This window comes from Magallana gigas, chromosome 2 (genome assembly GCF_963853765.1).
Source record: "Magallana gigas chromosome 2, xbMagGiga1.1, whole genome shotgun sequence".
NCBI lineage: Eukaryota > Metazoa > Mollusca > Bivalvia > Ostreida > Ostreidae > Magallana > Magallana gigas.
The window spans coordinates 38,794,251-38,808,921 of record NC_088854.1 but is presented as its reverse complement, the minus strand read 5'-3'; the positions used below and the strand labels follow the sequence as shown (position 1 = coordinate 38,808,921).

At 32.3% G+C, this 14,671-nt stretch overlaps 3 long non-coding RNA genes across 3 annotated transcripts; all 3 read right to left on the bottom strand.

Moving 5' to 3' along the window:
- Positions 1 to 3,641: 3,641 nt before the first annotated feature.
- LOC105324597 (uncharacterized) lies at positions 3,642 to 4,455 on the bottom strand. Its single transcript, XR_004595827.2, has 2 exons — positions 4,259 to 4,455; positions 3,642 to 3,933 (listed from the first exon to the last, which is right to left on the bottom strand). It is a non-coding gene; the product is annotated as an uncharacterized lncRNA (long non-coding RNA).
- Positions 4,456 to 7,466: 3,011 nt separating this feature from the next.
- LOC136272313 (uncharacterized) lies at positions 7,467 to 8,532 on the bottom strand. The gene is made up of 2 exons (XR_010710294.1): positions 8,195 to 8,532; positions 7,467 to 7,701 (listed from the first exon to the last, which is right to left on the bottom strand). It is a non-coding gene; the product is annotated as an uncharacterized lncRNA (long non-coding RNA).
- Positions 8,533 to 13,142: 4,610 nt separating this feature from the next.
- On the bottom strand, positions 13,143 to 13,815 carry LOC105338018 (uncharacterized). Its single transcript, XR_901741.4, has 2 exons — positions 13,552 to 13,815; positions 13,143 to 13,386 (listed from the first exon to the last, which is right to left on the bottom strand). It is a non-coding gene; the product is annotated as an uncharacterized lncRNA (long non-coding RNA).
- Between the last annotated feature and the right edge of the window lie 856 nt (positions 13,816 to 14,671).

Genomic DNA, 14,671 nt, shown 5'->3' with positions numbered 1-14,671 from the left:
CCAAATCAATGGTTTCGCTCCCTATTCTTCTTAAATTGTGTAAAGATTCAAAAGTTAGGAACATTTCCACGCACGCATGTGCACACATACGTGCTGACGCGTGGAATTAGAAAGAAGGGCAACCACGTATGATGGATTGCCAATGCGTTTGACTTTGTGTTTATGTGAGTTTACTTCACATGCAAACAAACAATTATTTTTCAATTAAACTACAAAGTAACATGAATTATCTTGTTAGCAGCCAGAACAATTTTTTCCAGATTCGCTACAAAAATACCCCAAAAATTCATATACAATAATTAATCATATTCTAAAATCGATAATATATATAGATTCATCAAAAATGACCAATTCCTCACACTAGATATTTCTTTTCAAACGTGTCTTGCTGATAATTTAAATAAATGTAGTTGATATTGAAAATGTGAAATGATAATAAATGAAACGGAAAGTCCGCCTTTCTTCCAACAAAATGGTCACATTGTGTCTGTCCCACGAAGAGTAAGGAAAAAGGTAAATGTGGGGGTTTATAGTCTTGCTCGCAAAGAACACTGCCTCGCACGACCTCTACATGTTACCTCTGGCGAGACCCGTACTATCCATAGCTTCCTCAACTCCTTGGGGAGCATAGCTTTCGATTACTATTCACTATGGGCAAATAGCACGGAAAGATAAGGTAGCATCTTTATTTATTGTAATTTTACATAGAAAATATTCGCCTCGCTGTCTATGAAACTGATCAACCCGATATTTTTCCGTAGTCAGTCACTAGCATACTTTATAAATGTTTCGAGGACATTTTTTCACAAAAAGCAAAGATTTTCAAAAATCCATTTAAAAGTGGTCTTAAGGACGTTGTTTACTCAGGGTTTGAGTTCTCAAATTCGCATTGTTATAAAGTTAAATGTCATAAGCAAAATTTGTTCTAAACACTAAAAGTATTTATGAAATAAATTATTATTGACAAACCATTTGATATTTTTACTATATTATGGATTTAGGCAGAAACAAAGTTGGACTTTTAGCAAAACAGGAAATTCGGACTAAAATTTTCAGATTTTGTTTTTCACTCAAATATTTTTGGTAATACTGTAATATTCAAAGTTAAAATTTTATATGTTAGTCAACATAATTTTGCATATTTTCTGCTGGTTTTATTGCACTTTTTCGTTTAGATATTCGAATGGCACACACTACAAATATATTGAAAAATGCTTAAAAATGATAAAAGACACTATATCTCAAAATTTTGATCATTGACCTCATATAACTTTTATGCCTGCAGAGTAAGGTCAATATACCTAGTTTAATGCTATAAATGTTTTGGTATTATCATCATTCAGTTTTTTGTAAAGTTGAATCAAAAAAGGGTAGGAATTTGAAATTGATAGAGGAAATTCGGACTGGAATATTCATAAAAATTGTGAATGAAAACTTAATGTTTTGTGTCCGTTTAGTGTCACTGCCATTCATAAACTGTATTTCATTTTTAAAAGAATTTAGCAATTTGCATTATTTTTACAATTAAGAAAATTTCAATCATTGTGTAAAATTTTTAGGTACTTTTCTTAAATTTTCAAAAAATATTCAATGGCCATTATCTCAAAAAGTAGATCATTGACCTACTTTTTTGAAAGTGAAAAATAGCACTGCCATGATAGGTCTCTAACACACAATAGATGGTTTTTCATTATCATCAGTGAAATTTATTTTCATTCTGAGTAAACGTATACCCGAGTTAACGATAAATCTCGTTTAATTGAACACAGTCAAACTCTTCAAAACTCTTATTGTCACCTTCAAGTACTCTCTGGCAATCTTTGCTGTACCATTGTTCGCATACAATGTTTTGTTGCTTTTTAAATTTTAAACGTTTTTTTTCCCCTTTTCTTCACAGAAGTTAGAGCAAATCTCGACGTTGCCATTTTATTCTGCCCCAGATACTATAACGTACTTTATAACAATCCGAATTTTGACGACTTGGACAGTGAGTGTATATATAGTCAACATCCTTGCATTGTTTTTTTTCATGAAAGTTTCATATTTATATGAATAGTTATAAGAAATTATTTTCAACAAATTAACAAAAATATTATAATTTTTATAATACATTTTTAAAAAGATATTATCAGAGATGAGGTAGACCTCTAACGGATTTCCTCCATAACAACGGATGACATTTCTCAAAACACGGATAGAAGGTGCATTTTATACAATTCTGAAGTTATTATAATACATTTTTTAAATCTATAATTGTACGAAAGATATAAAATAAACATAAAAAACATAAAAACACATAAAAAATATTTTTATCTCGTAATTACGATCTTTTCTCGTAATAACGAGATCTTTTCTCGTAATTACGAGATAAGTATTTTTTATGGCCCTATTCGTCTTTCGTACAATTGCCATTATATTTGAAGTTAAATTTGTTTACCCTCTATCTAATCTTAGAAGATGGGATCTCGCGGATAATGGTTTTTATACACAGAAAATGATAAACACTATTCCAGCTTTAACGTTATATGCAATAAAATCATTTTGATACAGTATTTAGATATTTGGTTCAAAGATAAGAAAAAAAGTTGAGTGCCTGTTTATACTAGGCCTGTGGAAGAACGATACACAGTCATGTTAAAGGGGCATGGTCACGATTTTGGTCAAAAATTATTATTCCGATTTTAATATTTACAATGCTTCAGAAAGGCATTTTAAATAAGCAACTGAAATTTGAGTGTCATTTGTTGAGTTATATGCGAGTTACAGAGCTTGAAATTCTTCGCTATGTAAACAAGGCGTTTGTTTACATTTTGAACGTTCAAGTAAAAATTTCAGTTTTAAACTTGAAACGAATGTGAAAAACGTTAGGAACTGTTTATCTATGCATGAAATAAATAAAAAGATAGACAAGTAAGCTGGTAAAAGATTTTTTACTGGTATTTTGAACCTATGTAAACAAAAACAGGACACGAGCCTTGTTTACATTACAAAGAATTGTTAGCCCTTGTATCTTGCTTATAACTCTACAAATGACTCTCAAATTTTATTTGATTATTAGAAATGCATTTCTAAAGTATTGTAAATAACAAAAACATGAAAATAGAATTTGACCAAAATCGTGACCATGCCCCTTTAACTGCTTGAATATTCATGCGTACATACTTCAATGTACATACATATACGGAGGCATATTAGTGGGTCCATTGGTAATTGATTTTGAAAAAGATTTTTAATAATTTGATAAAAATTTCTTAGTACATGTAATTAATTTCGAACATCTTACATATATTAATGTTCATGTGTATTTGTAAATTACATTATCCTGCCAGTATTCAAATGCGAAACTAGTTTATATTAACCAAAGGTTAAGATTTGTTAAGTAAATTCAAATTATAAAAACGTAGAAATGGCATGCCGTTGAATTTGTTTTTGTTTTGTTTTAGATTTAATCGTTAATTTTTCAGTTGCTGATTTGGAATATTTTTTTCTCCCTTTTGTTTCGATAATCAGTCAATTAATCAAAACAAAGATAAAACCCAAACAACTTTGATGTTACCTGTATCCCATTTGGCGAACGCAAATTACACCGCAAATTAAAATTGAAATTTGGAAACTAAAATTGCAAATGAATATCGCAAAAATATAGTTTTTTTCAAGAATTTATTCCTGATGCGATTGAGGTACAAAATAAGACACTAACATTATAAACTATTTCCCGGAGCCGCCGTGGCATTTTGAGTCGCAAAATGCGCGCTCATCGGTGCAGCTAGTGGCACACGTGTCATATTGGTGAGAGTGGGCCCACATGTCTCGGCAACTTTGCTCACACGCCGTGTATTTTGCTAAACAAGTGTCACTGCAGCTATTGGCGCTCACCATGGCAGAGGCGCATAATGCCAATATAAGAACAACAGCGATCTTCATGTTCAAATGCTAAAAAAAAGTTAAAACACTTTATCACTTAGCCAATTAGTAATATAAAAAATAACATTACGTTTTGAAATGTTCAGATATGCCGACCGGTTAAAACAGGCCCGATTAGAATATCTCTGACAAAATTATTCATGAAAAAGATAGATTAACACTCTTTTTATATCTATGATTATTATGAGTATCTACACATAGGACATTCAATAGATATCTACCCCTTAACTTGCAAAATATTATGTACCTTAACCCTTACAGATTAGTACTTTAAATGAGCAATAATTGAGTACAACATTAAATACGATATCTAGCAAGTTCTATATTCACTTACTTACTTCTGAATGTCAGCAGAATATACTGATCTTTGGTTGACGTAGAAACCCTTTTATGCAGCGAGATAAGCAACTCCAGTCATGTATAGGATAGCCATTGAATGTCAAACACTGACGAATATATACGTAATTGATAAGGTTTACTTTTTGATTGTTCACCTTAGTCACCCTATTTGAACCTACAATATACAGGTTATACTTGATATTTCAAACGTAAATTGACCGAATTACAAATATATTTTCTTTGGATGGACACTTGTAACTTACTGACTTTAATATGATTTTTAAAGTGCTTAACCCTAGTTTCATTTTTCGTATAAATAAAGAAACACATATTTATCTCCTCAAGTTGGAAATATTTTATTCAAAAATTGCGAAATCTGAAACCTCTGAATAGGATTGATGTTATAGGACAAGATGTATAAGGCATAGAGGATGTTGGATAGTAGAAGCTTTCAATATCTTAATAAAAACAGTTCTAGAAATACATAATTTTGATTGTGCCTTCATGAAACTGTGCTTAACTAACTAAATTATTTCAATAGAAGTTGGGAAGGAACTTCATTATAATACCATTTTGTAACCACTATATTAAAATAAATATTGTGTCATACATTCACTGAATATTTGGTATATTGATTTGGGTATATCTGTCCGTCTATCTCTCTGTCTGTGAGTACACACTTTCGTGTCTGGATGGTATTTTAAAGTGGTATGGGATACATGGCGATATTCATGTGAAAAAAGTATAAATTATAATTAAAGTACTTTTGTCGTCTTTGAATTTTAAAATTTTACAATATGTTACCAAAAATTACATTTTTATTATTTTTTTGGAGGTAAACTGACAATACTATTCTTATTTTTCTTAAGAATCAATAAAAGTCAATTGAAACATAAAAACATAAAAATAATCCATGTCCATTATTATCAGTAAACTTTATAGAATTTCATCTATAATTTTCCTTCACATTTTTTATTGATTTAGGAGAGCATGCATGCAAAATAATTCATTCGAAGCATATGTTTTAATAACAACAACACAAACTTAAAATTTTAAAATGGGTAGAAATTATATTAAAAAACCTCAGTAGATAGAACTATGCAACACAGACAGGAAGGTAGACAGACGAGCAGTAAGATGGACAGAAAAAACCAATTAAATATCACCAACTTTTCTATGAAAGCGGGGAACGATATTTATTTCAAAAGTGGTTGTGTTTCAACAGTGCTTACAAAGTGATATTTACAATGAAATTTATTCCCAACTTCTTTTGATATAAATTATTTCAATAGGGACTTTGTTTCAATAGTAGCTACAAAATGATATTTATAATTAAAGTCATTCCATACTACTATTGAACCAGTTATTTCATTAGCGGTTGTATTTTAATATTGGTTGCAACAATGGTATAATTTTGACCACTGAGCGTCATTATTTCTTTTTAAAGCGACTACGAATTAGAATGAAAAGTAGTTGTACCACAGAAGACAGTGCATTTTATAATCAGTGGTCTGCCCTTTTACGTGAAATAAAATGATAGTACACTGTAGTCTAAACAGCTCAATGTTGCTTGATACAATTTTCCAGAAATATGTCAATTATTGATACATATTGCACGTAGAGTTTGATTCATGTGGATTTTTTGTCTATAGTTCATAATTCTTGTCCGAAAAGTCCGATTATTCATATTTTAAAAAACATGCGTTTATTATTCAAATACAGCTAAGAAACTACTTGCCATACAAAAATAGATATCGTTAATTTAAAAAAGAATAATTAATAAAATCAACTCCCATCAGTACTTCAGTACTTTGATTCAAACTTGTAGGGAGACAGGAATCAGTTTTGAGTGCTTTATAATGATGCCATTTGAGTGACCCATTATGTGATTCACAGATCTGGGCTAAAATGAGAATATGTTTGATGTTTCACTTTTTTCAGTCTTTGCCTTTGCTATGATGTTATTTCTCTATCTTAAACTTACAGCTTTTCAAGCAAGAATTTTAGAATTATTGCTTTCTGGAGACAATGATATTTTTTAGGCTGAAAACATCGCCTTATTCAAACTGTATATTGGTTTTTCTGTTTATCTTTTATAATTTTTCTTCTACTTACCTATATACAATAGTTTTTTTTTTGTTGCTTTTTTTCCCTCATACCTTTATTCATATTTTTTCTTCAACTATACAATCTTGATAAGCAGTATTAATATTCCATTTTACATAAATTTATTAAATAAACACTTAATCAAAAGCTGTATTAGATTACACAGGGAGTAAAATTTATATACAAATATTGTTTCTATGTCTTAAAGTTGTTTTATAAAAATGAAATTGTTTTCACCGTAGGCCACTACACGAACCGGTTCTTCGTTCACATAAATTAAAAATGCAAGAATGTCAAGTTTTGTATATTGTTTATAACTTGACTTCGGATATGTAATCAACCATTAAAATGCACCCTAACTAATCATTCTAATCATTCAAAAGAATTTTAGATTAGAAAATTTTATTTCACTGTCTTAAAGTAACACGTCATATCCTTTACAACAGCATGAAAAGAATTAATTGGTAGATATTTCATTGTTAAACTTGGATCCCCGTCTAAAGAAGAAAGCTAAAAGGATGCAATACTACAATTACAAAATGAAAGACAACTTCTTCGAATATGTTTTTTATAAGCCCCGAATAATAGTTGATTTAACATTTTATGCATGGTCCTGGTATAGTATAGAAACAGTTGCCGCCGCACCATTAATGTCGCTTTATTATTTCTAAATAGAATACTCTCAATGCATGGTACATATTGAAACTATTTTTTCAAAACATCTTGAATATGAAAACATTCAATCAACTCAAAAGTTGTTGAGGAATCTAAAGCCAATATATATTTTAATGAATTTTTCAATTTATTTTGTGTGATCTGGGAACAATTTTAAATTAATTTAATTTTGTTTACTATAGAATTCCTCTACACTAAATATTTAGAGGAATATATGAGCAAAACTCAATAAAAAAGATGATTTATAATGATTGCACATTAATCATATGCTTCTTACTAGTTTTAAGTCTAGTAACTGAACAGCATACAAATTGTTACAAAGTAGATTAATTTTTACTGTTCATGCAAGAACGAAAAAGTTGAACATATCAAGAATAATAATTGAGTTTGATTGGTTGCTTGTTTAAAAAGAAAACAAATCGTTTGAAATTCCGATCATTTATTTGCCACTGCCGCCATGGCATTTGGCGTCACACTCGGCACGCTGTGTGGTACATGTGGCGGCACACTGGTCATACTGATGGGAGTGGGAGAAAGCGTCACGACATTTCTGTTCACATGTCGTGTAAGAGGCCAAACACATGTCACTGCAGCTGTTGGCAAACACCAAGGAAACGGCACAGAGGGCCAGTAAACAAACCAGTGTTGTCTTCATATCTGCAGATGAAAGAAATAAGGATCTCATGGTTTTGAAAAATAATAATAGCTGCTTAGGCTATAGGCTATACTATTAGTCATTCCGGTATTGTGAACAGTTAGTTCCTTCAAATTATTAATTAAAAAAATTGTTATGTCTTGTTCTTATTTTTGACAATATTATTATTATTATTATTATCATCACCATTATTATCAAATAATATTTATTATAATAAATAATATAATCATTAGAATAAAGCTCTGTGAAATAGAATAATTTCAAATGCATTTTGCATCTCCTTGTACAAAATTGTAACTAAAAGAATGTAACTTAAGGAGAATAAGGTAACTATTATTTATAAAAGTATAAACAGAAAAAAGTAATGGTATTGACTAAATACCGTTAATAGATACCAAAGACACAACACATATAACCTGTATGAACCATGAAAATTCTTGGCAAAGTTTTAACGTTTGCTACTTGAATCAAAGTCATACAAAGTTCGATACTTACTAGTAATTTTTCTCTGTGATGTGCTGGCTATTGTAAGGGTGGTCATCTTTTTATAGGATCAAATAAACGTAAGACCACGGTCCGGTCTTGACAGAGATAACCCCTCAAGGTCTGAGAACGTGGCCCATCTCATTCAAGACCTCGTGTTAATTGTATCATTAATGCCTAAGTGCTCAAACCTAAAGCACTGAAGATTATTTTCTTTCATAATCATTTTTTTAAGGAGGATATAGTCTCTTGGATTAGCAGATTAATTTTATATTGTAAAATTTTCGCATATGCGAAGCGACAAATAGTAATATAACTTTATCAGATGATTAATCGAAAGATGTCATATAGTTGTGCAGATTGTTCCAACTGGATTAAACGATAATGTAATGGTCATATTTAAACAAAGTCAAATTACTATTGTTAAAGTATTTGTTTATTGAAAAGTTAATTTGGAGTAGAGTAATAGGTCACATTTGTTATAATCTAGACATAAGACGCCTGGTTTAATGCAGTTTTTGAAAACTTTATTTCTTACCCACGTGATATTGATAGATATAATAGAAGAGGTGGAGCCAGCCAGTAAATGCTTTCGGATTTAACATCGTTGAAAATTTGTATATATATTCTTGGCAATTTAAGGAAATGATGTTTTACTTGACAGGTATTACACATGTCATATGGAAAGTCGTTTTTCATTTCATGATGTTGATTGATATCTTTTCCACCAAAACTGTAAAATGCAAGGCTGACGATAGAACTGAAGCTATAAAAGCTATAAAAGCTGACCCGGTAAGAAAAATTAAAGCAATATGAGCTGTATTTTTTAGAATTTTATTTTGCTGCAAAAACCTGCTAGTATGATAAGTCTGCATATAACTTAAACTTTTGTGATAAATAAGGTTTGAAAAAATCATTAATTTAAGGAATATATAGCAAATCAATTTTTGTACAGGACGACAATAATTCAATTTTGCTCCAAATAGGGCTTCTTAACGGCCTTTTCCACAAAAATATGGCTAACAGAAATTTAAAAACCATGATATTTTTGTCATTTAAGTAGAAAAGAACATTTTAGTAAAAACAAATTCAACATGAAAAATGCAGCTCATATTGCTTTAATATAAATTCACAACGAAGATTACTAATTGTATTTATTTAATTTTTAAAACATGCTCATCTATTACTGTTAGTTTTGGAAGCATTTGTTTGACTGTCATTAGTATTATTGTTATTAATTTTGTGAAACATATACCAAATGAAAGGTGAAAAAGTTAGTGATTTATTATACGATAAATCATGCGTTTTTTTGGAATGAATAAAATATAAATTGGCGGTCATCCTTAATTAAGCTTACAACTATTTGAAGTACAGTGCATTTCCTGAAAGTTTGACATCTATTGTTTTTTTGTGTTTTGATTTAAGTTAGATCATTTTCATGGCACTTGCATCAGATAATCTACAAGACGTGCATAGGAGTTAGGAAAAATCGAATTTAAAAGTATTACAAGAATAATCGGTTCATGAAAAATTTGGTTTACATTGCTAATTAAGCAACATTGTTTTCTTTTGTCCATGAAAAAGTCTATTTATTGAACAGTCATGGTACACGATACCCATGATATTTTGGGTGACTATCTGCCATCATGCTATTTATGGAGTTCCGCCAGTGTTCATCAGAACACGCTCCCACAGCTTTGCTAGTTTGCTATTATTGAATACAGAACAAGCTAGGCAACAGTTCACAATTTATCATCTGCCAGCACATAATCAATATACAGATAAATGTCAATGTCTGTATGACAAAAGCAAAAAAATGTTAACCACAAAGTCCATGGGTGTTTGAGACAGGCCACACTGTCCTTGCTCTGCTGTGGAATGTCTGGGGGTCCACCGAAATACCAACACGCAAAAGGTGCATAACGGGCAAGACGGGGGCCTTGCGTTGATCACAAGTGCCAGATATGTCACATGCTTAATAAATGACATGTGGACGGGGATGACTCGGGACATGACTGTTTACCCTGTTTTCTGGTGATTGCTCCCTGGTATATACTCGTACTTGCTAACCTTGAGTACACCCGGAGAGCCTCCTCCCTTTGTTAGAAGGTGGAGGGGGTCCCAAGTATGGCGTACTACTTGTGAACCCCAATCATTAGCACATGGGATGCCAATATCCAACACATATACACCGGCCCTCCGCCTAATTGACAGAGGGGAAAACACACAGGCCAGAGACCTCCCATTTGGTCCCCCAGGACCCGCCACGAACATTGATATAATGTTCTCCATTATACACACACACAAACCAGAAAAGAAACAATTCACCCTCCCCCCTCCCCATGAGATGCGTTGTTAAACCAAAATTGTCTTAGGAGAATTTCCTGGCCGTGTTGGATAAAAATGTGAACAAGCCCCCCTCCAAGTTTTTGAGGTACAATTCATTCCCTGTGCGTGTTAGGTATGTGCCGTCGTGTCTAAATAATTGCCTAAACTTTGCTTAAATGTTTCGGTGTGAAATAACAGCCCCTCCCAAATCTAATACAATTGATAGCGTGGCCTGGTTTTGTGAGGAACAGACTGCTGGGAGAGATAAAATTAGTTGTGTCAGTAGGGGGCGAGTGATGGACCTCGGGTGTCAACTGTCTTGCCCTTGCTGCGTTTAAGACCTTTGATTGCTCGGATACAAGAAAAGACTTGGAAGTGTTGTGTTGTGCCTAGTTTATGATTGAATGAAAAGGCACAAACATAGAGTTTCACTGTCTTAGCCGAGTATTTTTGAATGGACAGGTATGCAATGAATTTGAGTAATGTGTCAGTAGGTATGGGCAAGATGTCTGGGAGGTTATAGAGATCAAGGAAAAGGGGATATTTTTTGTAAGCTGTACTATAGGGTTGTTTGGAGTTGTGTGACAGTGATGTGTAAATTAATCGCAACAGATTGCTGCGTGGGTTCCGTCACAATATTTGCAGCTGTGTTTAAACCTGCAATTTGGGTAAAAACGACATTGTTCACCGCTGTTGTACAAGTTGCAGTAGTAGTTATTGCTTAGTGTATTTAACTGATGTTGATATTTGATGAGAGGGGGATACGGATTTTGAGGCTGGTCAGAATTTAAAGGTGACTTGTCGTTACTGACAAACAGCAGCCACAATTCGGTGTTGATTTGACTCCATGAGGTGTGGGGGTCTGAGCTTTTCTCGGTCTAAATTGTTCATCGTACTTGTACCAACCAGAGGATTTAGATACCGCAATGCGGATATCCCGCATATATTTCAACAGTTCCTTTGCTCTTGTACGATATTTCTCCAGCATAACGCTGGAAAAAATTATAAAAGCAGTTGTCCATTTTTCAATAGAGAGGACTAGAAAATTGGTATTTTGCTTTACCAGGCACATTTTATCTTCCCTGATTTGCAGTTCCCCTTTTGTTTCAATTTCATTAGCGAGTTCTATTGCGGACTTGAGGAGGAGTGCCAAATCAATGAATTTCCCCACCCAAATTTTTTGCTTAAGTTTAGGGGGGATGTGGCCGCCAAGTGTGTCAAAAGTAGTTATAGTTTGAACAGGTTGGTAATCACTTATGTCAAATAGATTAAAATCGGATTCCTCAATAACTTAGGGGATGTTAAATGACGCACCGGCTTGCCGCGGTGGTTGCAGTCTCTCTTCTATTTGTGTGGACATAATGGAAGCAGACATATTGACAGTGTCTGAGGACGTTGTTACCTCATCAGGTTCGAATGTCTGAGTCCTTCGCCTCCCTCCTCCCCTTGCCGGTGAGGTCCTCTGCCTCTGGACCTGTTTATTTGACAGTTTTGACTGTCTCAAGCGGATGATTTTTCAGAGGTAGTTTTTAACAAAGGCTGTTCTTTGGCGGGAAAAGGAAGAGGAAGTTGAGGAATTTGATAGCTTGTACCAAGAATCACCTTTACTTCCTGTGCATATTTTGGCATTTTTAGTACCGAGTTTATTCCCCTTGTGATAACTTGTACAATTCTATGTTACACCGTTAAATGTATTTTTTCCTATATTCCGTCAATTAAGTTCGATTATTTGTATATTGCATAAAATAATCAACATAATCTTAAAAAGATGTTATTTATGAAAATGTTTGCTTAAATATATATTAATGTATGAATAAATTTTAAAATACATGTTCAGTTGAACCTTATACATGTATAATGAAGTAAATATAAAAATATTAACCAAATTATTATTAAAAGGATGACATTCATATCAGTTATACATGTATTTACAAAATTCACCCAGATTATAATTTCAAATTGATGAATCTAAAATGATAAAAATCAACACATGCTGAAAAAAGACTTTTGAAGGTCATGCTAGAATTTATTTGTCAGTTATCTCTTCAAGACAATCCATCGAATTATTTGTAGCTTTTTCTACGCAATAAATGTTTACAATGATATAGTATGTTGGGTAACTCGAACCATATTTACAGACGTTACTTCTTTAAGAACACAGTTCAAGGGTTTACTTTATATCCAAACGTGTAATGTGTACTTATGGTATACCATTTCCTCTGAAGTAACTGTCTGACATTTACACAACCTGTTTGTTATTTACTGTGCAATTATGTAGTTTAAGTTTGAGGAAAGTACGAACATTTGCTGTCCAAGAGGCCTGAGGTAGAGGTAAGTATCATGAATCGAGTATTCATCTAAAGTGCACAGCATAGATTTATCATGTGAACAGTCTTTATCGTTTTTTCAGCTTGAAAAAAAAAGTTGAATAAGCCTCGACTACATGAGTAAAACATTTAAGAATTGTGTAAATGCGCTTTAAGCCAATCTTAGCACAAAATGTTAAGTTCGGACAACGAAACAAGCATTTTATACTAAATGCCTTTTTTAATATAGAGTTCTTATATTTCATCAGTAGTTCAACCTTTTTAAGCAAGAAGATAAAACAACTAATTTAAACAACTCGGTGCAATTATCCAAATATATATCGGTTAAAATTTATTTTCCATGCCCATGACAAGTTGCATGACAAGTGTCTTTGGCAAGTTGACAAGCACTCTCGCATGCGTCAAAATGGTGTCCATGTGCATGTGCATCACGACATCCTTGCACGCATCCAGTGAATGTTGCATCACATGCGTCCGTGCAATGGTTTGCGTGTACGGTTGCGGTAAGAGCAACAACCAAACAGAAAACCAGAATACACTTCATGTTACCTGAAACAAGAATTATGTTTGTAATGAATAAAAAAAATTTGAATGAATACTTCAGTGATGTTAAATTAACAAATGAAATCAAAATTGAATTTAGATAGTTTCATATGTTTAACATACAAGAGTAAATATATTCATTTGTAGAACAGGGATTTAAAAATAGCTCACCCTTAAATGTAGCACAAGTAAACCTAACGCAATTTGCTCGTTGTCGCTTATATATGAATCATAGTGAAGGTCGCCGCACGGCTTGTGCCAACAGGTCAAGTTCAATGGAACCTATGTTTGGACAAAGATAATCTACAAAGATATATAAAGTCATGCACAGTAAAGAAATCTAACATCTGCCAGTAATTACAAGGAAACGAATTATACGTATATCTTTAGATAAATATCATTTAAAATTGTTAGCAAACAGTGTTACTTTTCAAAGACAAAACTTTAATGTTGCAATGAAGCTAATGGTGAAATATGTTGTGGCGTTAGTTGGCAACAAGATGGATCATAAATATTTGTAAAAAAATTGAAGTTTGCATGTTTGATTAAATACAGGAATTTTCTATGTTCAATATATTTGTCCTTGGGTAAGAGAGGGTTCACACCTGAACAAAATTAGACTTAGGTAATGTGTCATGCCGTATAAACAAAATAAACATTATGAGAATTTTCCGTATTCATAAAGACTAGCAATTGAATAAGGTCGTATAGACCAGCAATATAACAAGTTTGTAATCAAACTGCAAGCTCACGTCGCTTTTGTAAATTTTGTTCTTAAGGGAGTATGGGACTGACACCAAAGTAATTAAATTTTTTTAAAAATTGGTTCAACAAATAGCATTGCATTTTTTCTAACAAAATATAACAATTTTTTGATAGGTTAATATGTTTGTTTCCATGGTAACGGTATCCAAACATACCCTTGTTGGAAATACATCCGTTCATCAAAATACACCACTTACAACAGAAATGAAGCAATGCTACATCGTTTATAGTAATTTTATTTCATTTTTCTTATATGCTATTTATAATACATTGACAGAAGTACAATTTATTAAAAAAAAAAATTCTGAAAGCCTCCTCAGTATCATACAATGTGCGACCGAATTTCCTCTGCATGGTTCAAATTTGTTACTTTTTGTGTTGACCTTCAATGCAAAATGGTCAAAAAATCTGTTTTGATATAATTGGAAGTTTTATTTTTGAACTTAAACGAAATATACAAATGTTATGCTTTCACTGGAAAAGGAGAAACTCACATGTCAATGACTTAGATAAAAAGATATTGCAA